This window comes from Haplochromis burtoni, unplaced genomic scaffold (assembly GCF_018398535.1).
Source record: "Haplochromis burtoni strain Fernald_Lab_line unplaced genomic scaffold, NCSU_Asbu1 Contig_162, whole genome shotgun sequence".
NCBI classification, from domain to species: domain Eukaryota; kingdom Metazoa; phylum Chordata; class Actinopteri; order Cichliformes; family Cichlidae; genus Haplochromis; species Haplochromis burtoni.
The window spans coordinates 1,284,702-1,290,073 of NW_024582523.1; the positions used below are offsets into that span (position 1 = coordinate 1,284,702).

The window sequence follows — 5,372 nt, forward strand, 5'->3', positions numbered from 1 at the left end:
GCCCCTCGTTTAGGAATAAGGTCCTTGATTTGTTTTGACTGGTCCTTTAGTTTGAAGCTACCTTTTCTCCCTGTGAAATACAGCAGCTGGACCTTTAGCTAGCAAAACACTGTTAGACAAACTGCACACAAACATTTGGTGCGTTTCAAATTTTTGTTGAGCTGATAAAAATGCTGCATATGAAATTAGCTGCCACTTAAAAACTATTACTCCATTTATGCTCGCTCATCTTGTGTGTGGCTAGATGCTGAAGTACTGTGACAGCAACGTATGAGCGCTGCAGTCATTCCAGTGTTGTGCCAAAATAAAAAACACTGGCCCACTTTGACCCCTGACTATGGCCCACAGTTTTCTTTCTTTCATTTTCATGTGTCATACCCTGGTGATTAATACACCATCTGGATTGCCGTTCATGTGTTACTGTTTAAGCTGTGATGAACTAACTCCTCTCAAAGGCCTTAAACCAAAAGTAACACATCTGTTTGGAAATGTAAGGAGTATAAAGTACAGATTATTATTTTTAATGTAGGGAGTAAATGTTAAAAAACAACAACCTTAGTTTACAAACAGACTCTTCACTGAACCAAGCTTGCAACTATTACACTGGATTTATTATCATTGAATAAACTATCAAATTATAGAAATATATGATAGGAAACAGGGGAAAGAAATATAAGAAAGTACAGACCTGGTAAACATGTATTACTATTCTGAGTGTGTTAGCATGCTAGCATTAATATTTGTGTAAAGCAGGGTGGATGGGCATGATTTTAGTGTGTTTGAACAGTCATTCATTATTTTTAACACCAGGTTGGATGTAATGTGTTACTGTTACCAGTAGGTGGTGATAAGAGACCTTTAGGTGTTTGGTGCCACACTCCACCTTCAGGTTTAAAATTAGTGTTAATGGAGGGACTTTGAAGGTTCAGTTTGTTCAGCGACTGCATTTCACTCATTTCCTGTGTTTGTATCTCTGTCACTGCAGGACCAACATGGACCGAGAAGTCAGCGCTCTCAGGAGGCCGACAAACCTCACAGAAGAAAGAGAGAGAAAAAATACAGCTGTGACGAGTGTGGGAAGGATTTTTCTCGCAAAGCTTCACTAACAATGCATCAAGTCATCCACACTGGAGAGAGACCGTTCAGCTGTGGAAAGTCTTTTCCCTGGGATAGTTGCCTAAGAAAACACCAACTCGTCCACAGTGGAGTGAAAGCGTACAGCTGTGATCAGTGTGACAGAGCTTTTGATCGCAGTTGCAGCTTACAGAGGCAACTCTGGAACTAAGACATATAGCTGTGACATTTGTGGAAAAACTTGGCGAGACAGCCGAAATAGACACCTACGCATTCACACCAGACATGTTGTGTACTGGTGTGATCAGTGTGGCAAACAGTTTATAACAGATGTACAGTTACAAAGCCACATGTTTACCCATGCTGAGGAGAAACCTTATAAATGTGACCTGTGTGAGAAGACTTTTAAAGCTCCACGTTACCTGAGACGACACCAACAGATCCACACCAGAAAGAGACTCTACAAGTGCAGTTACTGTGACGTATGTATGTTTATTTTTATCTTATAATTTTAGCCTGACTGTTTGGGAAAACTCAGCTCATTAAGTTGTGTTAACATGTTGGAAATTCTACTGGACGGAAAAGCAGCTCTGAGTGATTATTCAGATTTTAATTTCATTTATGGTTTTTGCTTACACTGTCATGAAAAACTAAAATTACTGTAATTTAATCTTCAGGGAGTTTCGTGTTATATCATGGTTTTGTTGTTATTTCAGCATAAATGACCTTTGGTTTACAGCGGCTCATTCCTCTGTCAGGTGTACGTGGAATACAATAAAACACAAAATAAGTACAAAACCAAACCATTCAGTAATCTTCTCTTATGTTAACAAAGTTGTATCGTTACATGCTGGCATTGTAGTACTTTAGCTGTAGTATCACTGCTTCCTTGTAGCTCAAGTACTTTTAGACATCAGTGTTAAAATACTCATTTAATATTATCATTGCAGTGTCATGGGGGTAGTAGTGTATGTTTCTTGTGTCCCAATCAGCTGAGTACCGTAACTGCACAGTTGCAGTGTTTCGAACGCAGTATTAAATTAATATTATTGGAGTGTTACATTAGTAGTTTAGCACTGTGTTGGTACCCTGAAAATATTAGCATGGTGTAACATTAAATAAGTATTACTGTAGTATTATGGTGGTAGTATTGTAGTTATTGTATCCCTGTGAACTGAGAAAGTAATTGGAGTAAAAAGTAATTGGACGTTGGCAGAGATGCTCTTTATTTCAGGCGACGTTCACGATACAAATGTTGAAGGACTGACTTCCACTGTCTTTGTGTCTTTGTTTAGAAGCAGAGCGGTGCAGATGGGTCCAGTTCTCAACCCTGTCATCGCTGTGGTGGTGGGAAAACTTTTGTTGTGACCTTTGTGGAAAATCTTTCAGTCATGCAAAGAGCCTAAAAATACATCAACGTAGACACACTGGAGACAAACTGAAATACTGCAAAGAATGTAGGAGAAGCTTCACCAGATCACATGAGTTAAAACACCATGAAGTCATTCACAGTGGGGTTAAAAAGCACCTCTGTGATCAGTGTGGGTCATCGTTCACCACTGCAGGTGAGCTTAAAACACAAAAGAGTCCACACAGGAGAGAAACCATACAAGTGCACACACGGTCACACACACACTGCTGTGACCGGTGTGACAAGACTTTCAGGAATCTCAGTTCATACTCCGAACACAAACGATCCCACACTGCAGATAAACTGTTTCACTGCTACAATTGTGCAAAAACGTTCACTTCACTATCTGTTCTGTGCAAACATCAGCGTGATCACGGTGAATCTGGTGTCAGGGTCAGACTTAAAACTGTTGAGATCAGGCTCCACAGAGTTCAGCTGGAACCGCATGTTAAGAACTGATGAGGCTGCTGTAAATATAAATGTTCCTGCAGTTACATCTTAAGCTTTCTAAACTCTTCTACTTTGCTCTTATCGAGTGGTTAGCTTTTTTTTTTTTTTGTTGGAAGAAGAAAGATTGTTATGTACCGTAAATGTCGGGCTATAAGCCGCTACTTTTTGCACAAGCTTTGAACCCTGCGGCTTTTAGTCAGGTGCGGCTTTTCTATGGATTGTCCGTGATTTTTGTCATATCGTAAGACGATTTGTTTTGTGTGTTCCGCTGTTGTACGGCACTACGTTGCCTGGCGAAAGGATCGGGGTTCAAGAGTGGTATGTTAGTCACATGTCCGTCCGCCAGGCAACGTAGTGCCGTACGAAGTAGCGCGAAAAACAAACTTCAAAGTAGCGGTACGCGTTCAGCGGGAGTCGTGGATGATGAGCGGCGATAAACTTGCAAGTTGTGCCCAAAAAACAAGTTATGCCCAACTGCACCGGTGGATTTTGACAGCGTGGAAAAGTGTGAAAACATCCACGATCACCAACGGATTTTGAAGGGCTGGACTGCTGCATGATGGAGAGGAGGACACCGCCACGGCCCTTCTGAGGGTGTTCAACTCTGACACTGACAATGAGGATTTCTTTGGTTTTGAAAGTGACAACGAAGGAGAGAAGAAGAGTGGATGACGAAGCCATCCTGAGCCTGTTTGTATCCGACACTGGAGGAGAGGACTTTGGTGGTTTTAGTGCGCAGGAAGAAGAGAAAGATGGTGGTGAATGACTGACTTTTCTTCTTGTTAAAGCTGTGTCACTGCACCTGAGCCTAAAAGGTAGTCCGAATCTATTTTTCTGGTGTGCTGTAGGCTACTGTTATGTACTACATGTGCAAATATGTACCCATAACTTGTTTTTCAAAATATTAATAAAAGTGATGTCTCCAAACAGCCATCTCTTTCCTGACAATTCCCTTTGTGCATATTCTCTTACATATGATAAGTCAACATTGAAACACCTGCGGCTTTTGGTCAGGTGCGGCTAATGTATGTACAAAGCAGGATTTTCCCCTGATTTTAGCTTGTGCGGCTAATATTTAGGTGCGCTTTGTAGTCCGGGAAATACGGTAATCAAGTTTTTATTGAATGCATTTTGATCCATGTGTTCTGTAGGTGGTCTTTGTTCAGGCTGTCTGTGTTATGAAACTTTGCAACGGTTAAATAAAAAATGAAAATGTTAAATAAAGAAATGGTTTAATGACAGCTTGAGCCATGATGTCATTTCCTGTATTTCAGAGTAAAGACTCGAGGGATGAATGGAAACATGTTTACAGTCAGAGTGAGATTAACTGTTTTCAGTGACCCAGATGGAGGTTTATCGGAGGACACTTGGCTTTCCTTCCCTCACACTGAGCAGGGTTCCTGCAGCTTATTACAAACTCTGATCTTAAATTTAAGAAAAATAAGATCTTTAAAATCTTGTATTTCTTTTTATCAAACTTGCTGTAGGTGTTAAAACTTCTGATTTTCTTTTTTAAATTTTTTAGGGAAAATAATCTTTTATAGTTGTGGTTTCATTTGCTCAGAGTTTATCAGCGTTTCCTGATACAAGGCAGGATGGATCCATGCTTTTGTGTTTTTTAACACAAATTCTGAAGCTAAAATCTGAATGTTACAGAGATTGAGACCCATCAGATCAGGCAACATTTTCAATCTTCTGTTGTCCCCTTTTGTGGACAACAGAAGATAACAGTGGAAGCAGAACGAACTGGGAGATCTCAGGTCCAGTTTACCTCCTGGGTACGTCAAGCTCTTCCTCTGCTAATCGTTCCAAACACGGAAAGCTTTTAGGAACATTTAAAGTTTGTTTGGTTTTTAAGTCAATTTTGTGGAAGCTTCAATCTGAGATGATGGTTACAGAAACTGTGCAAGGATGACGTTTCGTACTTATTTGATATAGAGAAGTGAGTCACCAGAGAATGGACACGTTAGTTAGTCATGCTGGAGATGGTTTTTGTGTCACAAAAGACTTCAAAAAATATACAACTATTCAGACTCACAGACATAATAATGATCAGAAGAGCATAACAAGCATACGGACGCAACTCCCATTTTTTTTTCCATTTCATGCATGAGAGCAGATTTTAACAGAAATGCATTGTCAAAGCTGTCGTCAAAGACTGCTATGGTAGCAACCGAGCCAGCTAACACACCTGGTCAGGAAACATGAAAGTACTAAGTGCTGGTTAATACTTTCAAAATAAGAGTGTTATTTATTTCACAGTGTAAAATAATCCTGATGGTGGGAGTATTGTGGAAAAGCTTTCTGTAGCGCTTTTAAAAAACAGTCATTTCCATTGGGGCAAATACTTCTGTCCTCATTAGTGTTTAAATATTAACTGGAGACTCTTTGAGTGAGGACTTTTTCTTTCCAGTGTCTCTTTGGAGTTTTCATGTTC

At 40.0% G+C, this 5,372-nt stretch overlaps 1 long non-coding RNA gene across 1 annotated transcript in view; it reads left to right on the forward strand.

Moving 5' to 3' along the window:
* Positions 1–3,055, forward strand: part of LOC121815236 — a 15,856-nt gene extending 12,801 nt beyond the window's left edge. The window contains exons 2-3 of the long non-coding RNA XR_006054922.1: positions 986–1,556; positions 2,370–3,055. This is a non-coding gene — a long non-coding RNA (uncharacterized LOC121815236). The remainder of the gene's footprint in view (positions 1–985; positions 1,557–2,369) is intronic.
* The last annotated feature ends 2,317 nt before the right edge of the window (positions 3,056–5,372 follow it).